The following is a 16,990-nucleotide window of genomic DNA, read 5'->3' on the forward strand; positions in this document are numbered from 1 at the left end:
AGAAAAGAAAAGAAAAGAAAAGAAAAGAAAAGAAAAGAAAAGAAAAGAAAAGAAAAGAAAAGAAAAGAAAAGAAAAGAAAAGAAAAGAAAAGAAAAGAAAAGAAAAGAAAAGAAAAGAAAAGAAAAGAAAAGAAAAGAAAAGAAAAGAAAAGAAAAGAAAAGAAAAGAAAAGAAAAGAAAAGAAAAAAAAAAAAAAGAAAAGAAAAGAAAAGAAAAGAAAAGAAAAGATGTTTAATTATAACCCTGGAGAGCAGTACAGAAAAATCAGAGTAACTGATAGATGAGCTCTATTTTGCCTGAGAGAAAGAACTCTGGCATGGTTAGAGGAAGGGAACTAGATGATCTAGAGTTTGTTTTGGGGTCTCATTGCTGTCCATCATATAAGCCTGTTTTAAGGGATTTATGTACATGTGCATTGCAAAAACATTTCTAAAGGAGATGATTTTTTCTATTCCCCATCCCACCCACCCCTCAAATTACTTGGAACAATGTGCCAGTTAAAGGAGTGTTTGCAAAGTGTTTTATAAAATGTATTTACTGTTACAATCCTGCTCCTCTGGAAAATATATATTTAGTCCATTTTTGTCATTGGGTCTTGTTTAAAACCTGATAACCAGATTATTTGACAAACTGGAGCATTTCCAAGACAGCCTTTTCAAGTTTCTTGGTAAACAGAGTCTGTACATTGTATATATTTGTGAAATGTACATTATTTACTTTATAAAGTCTTCTGATCTTCCATAAATCCTGGCTCACAGAGTACATTTTAATGCACCATGTCCCACTTCTTAGCAGCTGGCCTATTCATTACTTTAATACCACACATGTGGCCACATGAAAAAGGTTCATGAGGGATGTCTTTCAAGTGTAGCCATTAGACATCAGACGGACCTGCCTTTCAAAGTGAGAAATACAAAACATTTCAATTTATTTTCTCTCTGAAAGAAATGAAGTGCATTGTTTAGAGCCTATACTGATGTGAACACATGCTTGACAGTCATTACTGAGTGACATTTCTTCAATAACTGAAAAAATAATTGTGAAACCCTATTCTTATCTATTTATTTATTTATTTATTTATTTTTAAATTATGCTTCTTGGCTGATATGCTGTAAAGAGAAATGATACTGTATTTATGTCACAGTTTGTGTTCATTTAATGCCATATGTATGCCAGTAGTAGCAAACAAACCAAGTTAGCTCTGTCTATCTTAAGCCCAGGGCAGAACAGACATGTTGCAAACCAGTTTGTTACTGAAAACAGTCTAACCACATGCCTGTGGTACTAACCTGATCTAGAAAGACATGAACATAAAGATTTGCATACTACCTTAGTTGAGTGCAGATATTCTTATGATAGATTCCTGTTCTGCAGTACTTGTCTCTGCAGATACTTGTCTCTCCACTTTACTTTGGAAATGTCTATCCTCACCAGCTTTAAAGAGCAATACTAGAATATTTCTTTTTCCACCCTTGAAGCTAGACATCTTGGTGTAGCTTGATAGAATCTCAGAGGAACATTTGTGCATGGACCAGAAACTGAAGCCAAAACTCCCATACAAACCTTAACCCTCATCTCAAAATGAGATTCAAATTCTCACTGAGGTCAAAGTATTTTTCCTCAAAAGAACTGGTTAAAAATTGCATTGTCCTCTCTACAATGTCAAATTGACTCAAAAACATAGCATCCTTTAAATAAGTTTTTTTTTTTTTTTTTTTTTTTTTTTTTTTTTTTTTTTCTGGAAGAGCACCACCACATTTTAAGCTTCTGATACAAAACACCTCAGAATTGGCATAAATTCAATATCTACACTTAGATCCATATCCAAGTGTTGTACTGTTCTTTAATGAGCTAAGCCAAGGGGACCCCTCTCCTAACATCTGTGGATATTGGGGTATTTGAAATCCAACTCCAAATTCCATCTTAAGCCATGCTCTAATGTAAACAAAGTTAATGGCTTGTCAGCATGGGGCTATAAAGCAATGTGGGTACTGTCATAATATTGATGTAAGGAAACTTTAAATATATAGCCATTTTTCTGAATATAACAGTGGGTTTTGCTCTTAGGAAAAGTCATTAAATCAGTATGTTCAGGTTATGTAGCAGCCAGAAAAAATATACAATTGTGGCAGCCAAGAAATTACACGGGTTAAAAAAAAAAAAAAAAAAAAAAAAAAGTTATGCCTTGACCCACAGACTTTATTCCGTGCCAAGCAGCGACTGGCATTACATGTTGTACCATTTGGGTTGTATAACCATGTGTTATAGTTAATGTGCAACCATGCTTGTAAGGAAACAAGGAGAAAGACATTCTTGACCTGCAACACTCAGGGGACTACTGGAATAGGAGGCAGGCAGAGAGTTTACTATATTTGAACAGGAGGATTGAAGAAATCAGAAAAAAAGAGATACTGTACTGGGATATGTCATCTGTTCTGGTTTCTACAAGTAAGGAGTTGTTATCAGCAGGATATCATTCATTATTGAATCAAGATCAGTTTTAAAGACTCAGAATTTCTTAGGTGATATATTATAGACTGATAATATTGTTAATGTTGTTTGTGTAAAATCTCTGCAAATTGATACAGGCTTTCCTAAGGATTATCTTCTAAATCCAAAGTAAAATAATTTCTTTTGTGCAATCTTAATGATTTCCAACTGGAAAATAAGCTTAATTTACTTTACGTGATCAGTACAAGCTGTACATATTTAAGTATTTTAGCCCATCTCTGTAATAAATTATTTTAGCTCCTGAGTTAATTTATACATCTTATTTGATTTTCTCCAAATTAATCAACTTGTAATACTGAAGTGCCAAAAGGATGCATATTTAATAATTTGTACGTATCTTTATTTTATATTTTTATTCTATGGTAATCACTACCACATATATTTTTAGTGAAAACCTGTAACCAAATAACTTTTTCATACAAGGTATCAGCTAATCAGTCAGTGTAAAACGACTGTACTTGGACACATAATCATTTTGTTGAGTTTTCATGAAGTATTATTCTCTGAGTCTTTGTTCAATCTGCACCAGTATTCTGATTTATACCACTAAATGACTTGGGAACACATTTCTGTGTTCCATTAAATGCAAAGATACACATGATGGACTGAGTTCAGATGAAGATTTGTACTCGTTTTCGAGCTAAGGAGAGATAAAGCATTAATACTTTCCCAGACTTTAGCAATGATCTGGATTTGGGTAAGGGCCCATATTTGATTATGTGTAAATATTTTGATGTGCATGGTATTCTATTATATAAGATGGATAGATCATAAGAACCTCATTTGTGCAGTTAGTCTGCACAATGGAAACAAATGACATATTTCACCCATATTGAAGAAATTCATGAGGAATAGTTCACAACATGAATCACAATAATATATAACACATACACAGAAAATTCTGGACATCTACATGCGCACTATGATAGTTCAGGATCCAGACATGTTTAAAGTTAATAAAATTAAGAATTTTCAGATGTGTCTCAGGATAGGTGCTAATTACATGAGAGAGAAGTTTTATTAACCCAAGCTTCCAAGTTAATTGCTAAGGCAAGTTTTCAGCTTTCTAGGCTGATGTGAGCAAACAGTGGTAATGTATTACTACGGTAGAGTTTTATTTTAAGTGAATTTGAAAGGAGTGGTAATAAAGATGAGACAGCTTCTCTCCAGCTTACAGATTTGATGTTGGACAGTGTTCTGACTCCCATTCTGAACTGGAATTCTCTGAAGCCTCTGAACTTGTTCAGTGTCTCCTGCTGTGACTGCGTCTAGATGCTTGCTTATCATATCTGCCTTAACTGACGTTAGTTTAAACTGGAAGAGTTATGGAGAAGATCATCTTGGAGGTTATTGAGGAGTAGTTGCAGAAAAACAACTATTATCAGGCACAGTCAACATGAGCTCATGAAGAGAAGTCCTCCCCTAATAAGCTGATCTCTTTCTAAGATAAGGTCACCCACTTGGTGGATGAAGAGAAGGTGGCAGACAGAATCTTTCTGATTTTAGTAAGGTCTTTGATACCGTCCCTCACAGCATCCTTCTGGACAAATTGTCCAACAGTGAGTTAATCAGGTTCACTCTATGCTGCTGGGTGATATACAGGCTGAATGGCAGAACACAAAGGATAGTACTGAATGGGGGTACATGTGGTTGGCAGCTGGTCACTAGCAATGTTCCAAGGGCTCAATTCCAGAGCCAGTCCTGTTCAACGATTTTATTAATGATTTGGATGCAGGAGTGGATTTCATCCTTAGCAAGTTTGCTGGTGATAATAAAATTGGAGGGGCTGTTGACTCCCTGGTGTCCCTGGAGACCTTGCAGAGAGATCTAGGTACCTTGGAGAACTGCCCAATCACCATTGGCATGACATTCAGAAAAGGTAAATGCCAAATGCTGCATCTTGGATGGAGTAATGCCAGACACTGGCACAGACTGGGAGGTGAGAGTCTGGAGAGAAGCACAGCCTAAAGGGATCTGGAAGTGCTGATGACAGCAGGCTCTGCATGAACCAGCAATGTGTCCTGGAAGCCAAGAGGGCAAATTGCATTTTAGGATGCATTAAACATGACATAGCCAGTCAGTCAAAAGAGAAGTTTCTCCCACTTCCATTCTGTTCCGTTCCGTTCTGCTCCATTTCGTTCCATTAATATGGATTTTACTTTCTGTTCTGACACTGATTCAGCAAAGTGTCTATCTTTCTCTTTGATTGCAATTACCTTTAAAGAAACTTAATACTATTGTCTCTTAGTAAATTGGCCCAGACTGCCCTAAACCAAGCAAGTAGTAGCCCTGCAAGATGAGGGGAAAGAAGGATTCAGCTGATGCCACTGATTCATCAGCATGACAGAGGACACTGCAAGCAAAATCTAACAAAGTCTAAGTTGATGACTTCTAACGTTTGCCATTGGTTTCTTCAAGCACTTCAATATATTTTCCACTTATTTACATGTTCTTCTTTATAAACAGATATGAGAGCACCTAGTGAAGAATTTCAAATAATACTTAAGTTATTACAGTTATTATGTAAATCTCAAGTGTTTTGTTTGTTTGTTTGTTTGTTTTTTAATCTATAGGACTATGTCATAAAGCTTGTTTATTTAATCTTGACCAATATTTCTCATTTCTTCTCCTGCATTGCCCCTCACTTATAAATTCACCAGCATTTAATTACATTAGAGTATGTGCTTACTGTAAATATGTGTCATTTCCACAGCACAGTTGAAGTTACTCATTAAAAACAAAACAAAACAAAACAGGATTAGAACCATATTCCCCTAGTCATCCTGCTAATAGTTGCAAGGATTCCTAGACAGGAAGAGATGAGCTGATTAATCTACCTTACTTTCTCAACCTTTACTTGAATTTGTGGTTTAGTTTCATCCTAATTTATACTGCTTAGAAACTGGCTTAGGTCTGCATCACAAAAAGGACAGAGGTAATGGTTACCCTTGAAAAAAAATCTTTGCTCTGCTTATATATTGCAAATCCGACCAAAAACAAAACAAACAAACAAACAACAACAACAACAACAACAACAACAAACAGTTAAAAGGCTAAAATCTAACACTGGCTATGAAATTGAATTCTATTTATGTAAACTGTTTGTTTAAACATGGTTAATTATCAGGTATTCTGAAGTGTTGTTACATTTTATCACATAAAGCTAGAGCACAGATTCATGCTTTATACGTGTCTTTAAAATTAATGAATTATGAATAAACTCCCTAATTGCTCTGAAGTACAGATGGAAGCAATCTTCATGAAATTATAAATAATCACCATACTGCTCATTGCAAGTGGAATTTAAGCTTGCCAAGCGGTCTTAGAAGTTTAATTAAATGTACTAAAAAAAACAATTTGATACTTTAAAAGCCAAACTGTCATATGGCACTGAAACAAATCAAAACCCCAGTTAGGTTTACAAACCAATCTTTGCTGCTGATATCAGAAATGCCAATATTCCCCATTTAGATATATTATGTTTTGCAAGTTCAATGCCTTCAATAAATGTAAAACTTGACTTTTGGAAGTATTATTTAGGTGAAGATATATAGGCTTCTAAGTAACTTTTTAGATAAGCAAGAAAGATTCTCAGGCATTACAGATCCACATCCTTAACCAGACTAGTAATTTTATACAACATTAAGAGAACAGACCCCTGTATAATAAGAAAGAGTAAGATGTGCCAGATGTCATCAGGCAAGTTTAGCATTTATGGAGCTATAGAAGAATATAATGAAGCTTATGTTTAAGATTGTACCTTAGCTCTTCATTACCTTCTAGATTTAAGCTCGGGGTAACTAGAGCAAGAAGGGTAACTAGAGCAACAAGAATAAAATTGTGGCAGAATCTTGGCTCTATCCATTTTCAGCCCTGCACAGACATATAACCTGGCACTTTTGTTCCTGCTAGACAATTCCTTCCTCAATGTGTTCTTCAAGTACCACAGCTGAGCAATGTAAGGTCAATGCAGTCCATGGTTTGGTAAGTAATGCTCAGATCCCAAAAGGGATTTATCTCATATCCCTTTTAAAGTACTTAAGTTAGGATTTAAATGAAGGTTAAGTATTTAAGTTAGGATTTAAATGAAGCTGAGGTACAAAATTTGAAAACTGCAATGCAAATAATATTTCACGTAGATCAATCCCATACTTCCATGTTGAATCTGTACTTGAATTCTCGCCTCTGTTTCTGCTTCAGGTTCAGCTGGAAACTGCACTAATATGAGAAAGTCAGAGAACATTTCAGCTTTCTAAACATATGTGTACAGAGACTTTTTGGAAGACTTGGGTATCCTGCATGGTCTTTTTATTTTAATTAAAAAGGGCACAGATTTTTTGGGAGGTATATGTGTATGCCCAGAAACTTAAGGGCATCTCAAATCAGAACAGCTTGAATTGGCTAGGCAACTGAACTGATGCACTTTTGTTTACTTTCTGCCTAATTGAGATTGAGGCAGAAAAGGTACTTCCTCATCTGAGGCTTCAACAGACTTGATATGATATATTATTAGAGTGTATCTAATGCATAGAAAGATGATGACTCTTTTAAATCCAGCTGAGACAAGGCCTAATCTGCAGACATAAGATGAGTAAGTGATTGCAGAGGCTGCTTTTAATATAATAATTTAGCACTTAGACTACTTGTACAGGAAGTGAGGAAACTGATTTCCTTCCTTCCTTAGACAGAAGTGATCAGACCCGTATTTCCTCATTCCCAGGAGAGTGAATGGCAACCAAAATTTATGTCAGGAGGGATAATGGAGGAGGGCACAGACACATTCTGCTTTTCCAATGGGGAAATGGATACAAGATTTAATGTCTCTTTCCCAAAGAAATAAGTTGCAACTGTGCAATTTAGTGGCATTTTGCTTTTAAGAAAAAGGGACTCACAGGCTTTGTTTCCTCTACAAAGACCTATTTTGTGTTTTCCATTAAATGGTAATTGGACAAAATTAGACCAGAAGCCAAAATTTTTTGTTGTCAATTGAATGTTCCTATTCACAATGTCAGAGACTGTTTTGTTTTGTTTTTCCTTAGTTTTTAATCCTGTAGGTATTAAAAAAAAAAAAAAAAAAAAAAAAAAAAAAGTTAATTACAGCTGTAATTTTGCTAATCCATGCAACTAAAATATCCCAAATGAATAAAGATTTTTCCATCAGAAAAATTTTGGTGCCTGGACAGCTGAGCAGTTAGAAAAATGCAGATCAATATTTTTCATGAAAACTACAATACTGAAATGTTTTTTTTCTGCAGCTGTGACTTTAAAACTGCAGTATATCTTTTTAGATGAATTTGTGGAAATATTAAAATTCATAATTCCAAAAATTAGCAATGAAGTTTTAAAAGTGCATGGCATATTCTTAATGCCTTATAGTACTTCCCACATTAACTCAAAAATAGTGACCTGTGATTTCACACACAGCATCTGAAGCACGCCTTAGATTTCTGTGTTACATATTAGCTCTGTAGCTGGATGTAACATATCAGAAGATTATTTAGTGGCACTAAAAAATAAATGGGAAAGCAGCGAAGTTGGAATTCATCTGAAAGATCATATTTTCTAATTTGCCTTGCAGGATATTTGGCAGTTTCTATTCTCTATAGAATTGATAATATAATGGAAGTACAAAGTTTCTTTGATCTAAAAAAATCTCTGTGGGGTTTAATAATTTATATCAGAATTTAACAGCACAGTGGAAACCTCTTTATATACTACAGTCATTTTGCTTTTCTTTGTCAGACCAGGTCTGCTTGAAACAGAGACTTACTATTAATGGAACTGAACTGTATTTCAATGTCTTAAGTACTTTGATGGCTTTCATTCTACTATATTTCACTCCGGTCCCAGTTCAGCAAAGATCTTAAACACAATCTGGAATCCTATCACTACAATGGGACAGAAGCCCTTGTTTAAATGTAAATTTGTAAATTTGGGATAGATCATGCACTCTTCTTGCTGTTTTTTTTTTTTTCTTTCTTTCTTTCTTTTTTTTTTTTTTTTTTTTTTTTTTTTTTTTTCTTTTCAGTAGTATCTTATTCCACTGGGCTGAATGTGCAACTTGTCATTCTCATCTAAGACTATAGTAATAAGATTCAGACATATATGACCTGACTTATGGAAGAAAGGCTCCCATTTAAGATAGATGCACTTAGATTCTTTAATATTGGTGTATGGAAATATATATGTTTATAGTTCAGTTAACTCCTAGCAGTATAGATGTCTGAAGCAATCCAAACTGTACTCCAGAAGAGTCTGTTACTCCTATCTGGCTGTGAAATTGGCTTCCACATAAACATTTAATAGACATAGATATTATTTTTTTCCTTTTTCACTGCAGATCTCACTACTTTGTTCCTTTTTTGATGTTGATGGACAGGGTGTCTTGCATCCTACAGCACAGAAAGAAAAAGATGTAACAGACCTCCACATCTCCCATACTGTCTCTGAGAATGGGCAGTAGCACACACAGAGCCAAAGAGAAATGAAGAAAAGGCATGTACAGAAATGCCTTGGTCTGGCAAATTTTCCCATAATCAATGGCTTCAGAGCTTTCTGAACCAGAATTTCTTTCTGGCTTATCATGTTTAATAACACTGGTTGATTTACCCTCCATTCATTTGTTCCTTTTTATATCCCTGTACATTTTTGACCTCCATGAAATCCTGTGGCCATGAGCTCTACAATGTAATTATATGATGTGTGGAAAAAGCACTCCTCTTTGGTCCATAAGTTGCTCCTTAATGCTTTCCTTATATGTCTGTTAGTTCTTGTTCTGTGAGATGGAATGGGTATTCATTCTCTGTTCACGTTTCTCCATTCATGTTCTGCATATAGTTTATGACTTAAAACCCTCTGTCATTTTCCCCTATATGTCATCTCTTTCCCAAGCTTAAGAATCCTATTGCATCTGCTCTTTCCTCATATGGAAACTATTCAGATCTAGGCATTACTGATGTGAGCAGGATTTGCAAAATCAGAATTTAAGTGGGTTTGGTGTAAAGAAAATGAAGAATGGCAGAGGAACTAGGTTTCATTAGAAGAAATCTTCATGCTAGCAGTGTGATATGCAATAAAATCCACACAAATATTGAATTATTATTAGTCATTGTGGAATCTATCATATCAATTTTATTTGGCAAATTTATTAATTTATTAATAAATAATTAAAATTTATTAATTTGTAGATGCATTTGACATGAAATTGATTGAAACTGTCTATTGTTTTGGCTATTAGATTTATTTGGCTAATAAATTCCTTCAGAAGAAAAACAAAACTAAACTAAACTAAACTAAACAAAAAAAAACAGTAGGTTACTCCTTTTATCTCCAGTTTTATATATGAGACCTTTCAAGTTGAAATGAAGGGTAAGCTGACTGGAAGTGTATGCTGACTCTTCATTTTGGTATTAGCAGTTACAAATCAGCCAATATCTGATGGCCATTTGCTCTTCTCCATCACTGTGAGGAGATCATATTGTGACATGAATTGGTGGACTTGGTCCAATTCCTAATTGAAAGAGTCCTTGTTATTAACTCACAATAAGAGAGAGCAAACAATGAATAAATGAATACAATGAATAAACATGAAGGTACTTCATCTCCCTTAAGATATTTTTATGACCCTAATGTGAGCAAAACCAGTGGTGTAGCTAAGCTTGTGTATTGGGTTTTCTCCTGTTATATATTACCAGTATTAGTGCAGCTTCAAAATGCTCCCATCAAAACCGGAGTCACATTACAAAATAACATATTGGTTTCCAACATATTTTTTGCACACATCATTCAGTAAGAAATGTGTTCTTCTAAAGCAAAACAAAGCAATGTATTTTTATATGATTCACTAAAACTTTCTGCAAGAAATTCAAAGTACTTGAGCAAGGCTGCAGTAACACTTCAATACTTTGTTAGGATTTTTAGCTGTATTCAACAGAATAAAGTGTCCCTGGTTCATAAACTCCCAAACTGTAACTTGCAAAAATGAAACTATAGATTGAAGGATTTCTGTAGAGGACTTAACTCTGAAGGCTGACCTTTAAAATTGGTAAAGTTCATACAAAGATATAATGATCTAAAAATTAATGTCCTTTTGTCTATGACGTGATAAATTCAAGTAGACACAGTTTTACTTGCAAAGGTTATGTCAGAGAATAATGTATTCAGAAATTTTCCTCTGCCTTCTTCATATGAATTTGTGTACAGTTTAGAGCACTATTCTTGTTAGCTATATAAGCAGAGGGAGAACATTATTCCCTTTCTTAAAGAGTTTATGATTCAAGCATAGACAGGATGAAACCAAGCAGCTGGGGGTTTTCAGGTGAACCAATGGCAGGCAGGCTTCTTTCTTGGTGTGCCAGAAAGCTAATCCCTGTCAAGGAGTATGTGAGCCACTGGCAGAGAAGTGTCCTGCTGAGCTGCTCTGCCTCACATTGGAGAAATCTTCACTCACGCCTCTGCAATCAGCACGAAAGCAATTACCAGCTCCACAGCCTTATAAAGGACAGATGGGTAATCTATGACAGATTTGATGACAGCAGGGAAAATGCCCCTGAGAATTGTAACTGTAAGGGCTAACTGCAGACCCAGATAGCTCTCAGTTGTTGGGAAGGAACAGCCCAAGAGTCAGTGGCTTCAAAGATAAGAACGTGCTCTGATTTAAGAGCCTTTTTTTCCATGGGCAAGAGTATGAACTCTTTACTGCTGTTGATGACATCCATCAGCCCTTTGACAGTAGTGTGACTAGTTCCTGGATAGAAGGGCAGCAATCTGACTCTGACATTGATGAATTTCTGTTAGTGTATTGCCACTTTATGTCAAGCACATGCAAGGAAAAAAAAAAATAAAATAAAAGATATAAAAGATATAAAACTGCATTGTTCTGAGTTGCCTAAAATATCCCTGCTAATTATAGACAAATTCCTGTTTGAAGGAAGGAAGTATAAGAGCTGAATACAGTTCTGGGGACTTACCTCTCTGGGATCACTTCCTCATTGTCACCTTATTTCAGCTGATATATGAGATTTTATATGTCCTGATTCTAATGTCATTGCCACCTGGTCTGGTTTCTACGCATCACTGTCTTACAGATGAGAATAAAAGAGAAAATGTCTATTTCCTTTTACACAGAAGAAAAAATAAGCTAATATTTTATAGAAAAGGTCACCCTTAGGTATGTTGCATATTAAATCTGCCAAGCTCTTTCAGACCAGTCTATCTTTTTTATAGAGTTTTAAGGTAGACAACACAAAAGACAACACCATGTAAATGCAGGAGCATGGTTCATAAATTCATGGGCAGTGAATGGTCCTCCTTTTTTTAAAAAAAAAAATATATATATATATTTTTTTTTCTTTTTTTTTCTTTTTTTTTTTTCTCTCCTTAACTTTATGTAGTGTTAATTAATCACCTTCTAAATACCTACTTAAGTTACTAACATCATAAACTAAGCAAAAATGAGGTCACTTTGCATGAAATGAAGTGCCAAATATTTTGCTTATTTTTTAATAAAAAATCTGAGCTACCTCTACATAAAATCCACATAAACTGTTCCAGGTGACTGCAGTGATAATTCCCATGAGGCATTGGTTCTCTTGCTCACCCATCAACATTTAGATGGCCTGGGAATTTATGTATCACCTTCAGTTATGTCAATGGACCATAAGGAGTTATTCAGTTCATGTGGAAGGAGACACTGAGGGCTTGGTTTAGGGGCTCACATTCACATGTGTTGGGATGAGTCAGTGATTCCACTGGCTTTGGGGTGGAATTTAGCTTCCTAAAGATAGACCTGTAGTGATATTTGAGAAAGCCTTGGGCATCCAAGACATCTGCATGGGTTGGAAGTTATGACATTTGGTTTATAAAGGAACTGCGTGCCTTCAGAGCAAAAGTTGAAGACTGTGTGGATTATTACATAGTGCCTAAAATAACACCAGGTACATATGTTTCAGCAACTCTTCTTCAGCAAGCTAGAATCATAGAATCATAGAATCATAGAATATCCTGAGTTGGAAGGGACCCTTAAGGATCATCAAGTCCAACTCTTGACACCGCACAGGTCTACCCAAAAGTTCAGACCATGTGACTAAATGCACAGTCCAATCTCTTCTTAAATTCAGACAGGCTCGGTGCAGTGACAACTTCCTTGGGGAGCCTGTTCCAGTGTGCAACCACCCTCTCTGTGAAGAACCCCCTCCTGATGTCAAGCCTAAATTTCCCCTGCCTCAGCTTAACCCCGTTCCCGCGGGTCCTGTCACTGGTGTTAATGGAGAAAAGGTCTCCTGTCTCTCGACACCCCCTTACGAGGAAGTTGTAGACTGTGATGAGGTCTCCTCTCAGCCTCCTCTTCTCCAGGCTGAACAGGCCCAGTGACCTCAGCCGTTCTTCGTACGTCTTCCCCTCCAGGCCTATCACCATCTTCGTAGCCCTCCTCTGGACACTCTCCAACAGTTTCATGTCCTTTTTATACTGTGGTGCCCAGAACTGCACACAGTACTCGAGGTGAGGCCGCACCAGCGCAGAGTAGAGCGGGACAATCACCTCCCTTGACCTACTAGCGATGCCGTACTTGATGCACCCCAGGACACGGTTGGCCCTCCTGGATGCCAGGGCACACTGCTGGCTCATATTCAACTTGCTGTCTACCACGACCCCCAGATCCCTCTCTTCTAGGTTGCTCTCCAGCGTCTCATCATCCAGTCTGTACGTGCAGCCAGGGTTTCCCCGTCCCAGGTGCAGGACCCGGCACTTGCTCTTATTGAACTTCATACGGTTGGTGATCGCCCAGCTCTCCAACCTATCCAGATCCCTCTGCAAGGCCTTTCCACCCTCATTCGAGTCCACGACTCCTCCAAGTTTGGTGTCATCAGCAATCTTGCTCAAAATACCTTCTATTCCTACATCCAGATCATTTATAAAAATATTGAAAAGTACCGGCCCTAAAATGGAGCCTTGAGGGACCCCACTAGTGACCGCCCGCCAGCCTGACGCAGCCCCATTTACCATAACCCTTTGGGCCCTGCCCGTTAGCCAATTGCTCACCCATTGTATGATGTTTTTATTTAGCTGTATGGTGGACATTTTGTCCAGTAGGATCCTATGGGAGACCGTGTCAAAAGCCTTGCTGAAGTCCAAAAAAATCACATCAGCTGGTTTCCCTTGGTCCACCATACGGGTGATCTTATTATAAAAGGAAATCAAGTTAGTTAGGCAGGACCTACCCTTCACAAACCCATGCTGGCTGGGACCAATGACTGCTTTGTCCCCCAGGTGCGCCTCAATAAGTTCGAGAACCATCTTCTCCATAATTTTACCAGGCACTGACGTGAGACTGACAGGCCTGTAATTGCAAGGGTCTTCTTTCTGACCCTTCTTGAAAATCGGCACAACATTTGCCAGCTTCCAGTCTACCGGGCTTACATATAAACACCAAAATATAGGTATCTCAGTCTGGAGCTGATTCTCACCATCTATGAATACTTGATAAACTGATTTATATGACAAAGCTGTGACGCTGGCAGGAATATCTTACTCTGCAGGGTGAGAAGCAGCACATCAGTCCCTCCACATCTTGGTTTAAAATGGCAGAGCGAGTTCCACCCTCAGGTTTGTGGAAGTGAGACAATTAGAAATGTGAGACAATTGTTGCCTGTGCACAGGATATTCCTGAAGGAGACAATTCCATTGCTGTAGAGGAGCAGAGGAATTATGATTGTGCCTGAGAGCTATATACAGCTTCTCTTCAGTATTTCTACAACTTCATCAACTGCAAAACAGCTGCATATAATACAGATTAATGCAATCATTCTGCAGGTGAGCCAGTGCTTTGCACATGGAGTAGTGATATTTTGTATGTCTGGCATTCTATGTCTATGTGGACTAGTGCAAAAGAATTGGCTTTTTTTTTTTTTTTTTTTTTTTTTTTTTTTTTTTGATAGCAGTATGCTATACTATTCTCCAGGTAAACCATTTAACACAATTCAACCTGGGAGTTAAAGACATCCATGTGGTGACAAAATAAAAATTGATCTCCATGCTTCATAAAGTCTTTTGGAATACTAGCTGCAACAAGAAGACAAAGTACTGAAAGTTTATTCTCAGTTAGGAAGTACAACAATGGCCATAAAAAAGTTTTCTTTGGTAGAAACAATGACATTTTCAGTTCTCAGAGGTTAGATGACAACAGTTAAAGTCAATAATAACTTGGGCTTAATTTAGATATATGACTAATCTTATAGCTATACTAAACTATTTCTCTGCAATGTCATTAGGGGAAGCTATAGTAACTCAGCAGCCAGACAGACCCTGCCACGCATGAGAAAGCCTATAAGTAATATAAATAAGTAATAATAAACTGAAAAGTTAACATTTTGAATTTGGCCACTGAAACACACGCTTCCAATTCCAATTCACATTCATAGCACTGAAAAGAAATTAGATAACTTTGTTGCCTATTGGTCAGACAAAGGTAAATAACAAGTAATTTTCCGCAAGTAATTCTTTTCATCGCACAATTTATGGATTACATTATTAATGCACTGCAATTAGGTAACAAGGTCTGATGTAATGTCAGCAAGTGGTTTTCTTTTCCAAATTTCAAAGATGTGTGCAATCTTTTGCCTGTGACAGCTATTTCTAATAACCATGCTTTTTACTCATGCATTAGAGAATGAAGGCCTCTGGATCTGAAAAGCTTAAGTTTCTGTGGTTTGAACCAAAGCTTCATCACGGAGAAGTACTACAGCTCAGGCCATTGTGGAATGGCCTGAAAGAGATGCTAAGACATACCAGTCAATGGTTTATTTGAATGTGGGGTTTGTACATATTGTGTGTACGGAATATAAAAATGTAATTCAATTATATTCACATTTTAATACGTTGTAAAATAAAGGCCATATTACTCTATAACATTAGACAAGCATGGTGTCATGAGATGAAGCAGAAAATCTCCCAGGCTTGTTTCTTCAGTAATGCTTGTATTTTAGCTCAGTCCCTAAGGTTTATGACTTATCAGATGCAGACAAAGTGAAAAAAAGCAGTACAAATGAAAACAGTTATAGATCCATACATAGCATGATGCTGTATGGAATGAGACCAAAATGTATTTTTAATAATGAATAGTAAAGTCAACATTTGTAATAGTAACAGGAGATACTGAGTTTTGTTTTCATTTGAAGGTCAAGTGTTAATGTCATATCTCAGCTAGGGAGCTTAGACACACAGTGCCCCATTTATTACTACTGGAGTGTGTCAGTCAGATGCCAGCAGTCAGTGTTAGTATCTGGCACAGTTTCATGAGGATTTAATTATTTGAAAATAAATGGTCAGTCTTGTATTAAAGTTTGATAGTGTTATTTTCTGAGGTGAATGACAGCACCCTTGTCGGTAAATGTGTTCCAGCTGACCTGAAGCCTTTGATGTCAATGATAACTTTTTTTTTTTTTTTTTTTTTTCTGTATCTTCATTCATAGCCCATTTTAATTATGAAAAGAAGCAAAATTAGAGAATGCTGTCCCTTGCAGCACTAACTAAAGCAAAGCTATTCTCTCCATCATGAACCCTCTGTGATCCAGATCAATAAGATAATACACCAAATTTTATTTGTTCATTTGTATGCTGGTGCGCATGAGTTCATAAAAGACTGATGTTTGACCATGAGTTTTGCCAAACACAGACTTGTACTGTCAACACAAGTTGACACCAATAAGCAGATCAGAGTGAAGAGAACCTTATGCATGCTAATGTGTAAGCTGCACCAATCATGCAGGTCAAAATTAAAAAACAAATTCCCATGACTATCACTGCCATCTTGATTTTCAGCACCATCTGCACAGCATCAGTGCTTTCAACCAGCAATAATGTGAAATGAAGCTGTTTTTTTTGTTTTGTTTTGTTTTTCCACATTATTTCTGAGTACTCCATTACTATTAACCCTCAGTTGACTGAGGCAACATTTACATGCTTGGTAGTGAATATTGTCTAGCATCTTAATTTTTAAAATATTCCTTGTCTCTTCCTGCAGATATAGAAGCCACAGATTAACCAAAATTGTTATGTTACTCAAATGGTTGTGCCTTTGAAATAACAGGAAATCTTGAACAGAGACACTTCCAAGAGGTTTTCTAATACAAGGATGCAAGGAAATAATAATGATAGCAGGTCAAATCTATACTTCTGTCTTTCTGTCTTATGAACTACCTCTACTATATATGTAGGGCATTCAGATTCTCCACAGTGGATGCTGATAGATACAGGTGCCTAAAAACGCACACACAAGTTTACAAGGTAAATACATCCTGTCCTGAGCCTTCAGATACCAATTAAAAATTAAAAATAAAATAAAATAAAAAATAAAAATAAAAAAGAATCATGGAATCATAAAATATCTGAGTTGGAAGGGACCCACAAGGATCATCGAGTCTAACTCCTGGATCCTGAAAGGACCATCCAAAAAAATAAATAAATCAGACCATGCGTCTGA

This window comes from Oxyura jamaicensis, chromosome 1, assembly GCF_011077185.1.
Source record: "Oxyura jamaicensis isolate SHBP4307 breed ruddy duck chromosome 1, BPBGC_Ojam_1.0, whole genome shotgun sequence".
Taxonomy (NCBI): domain Eukaryota; kingdom Metazoa; phylum Chordata; class Aves; order Anseriformes; family Anatidae; genus Oxyura; species Oxyura jamaicensis.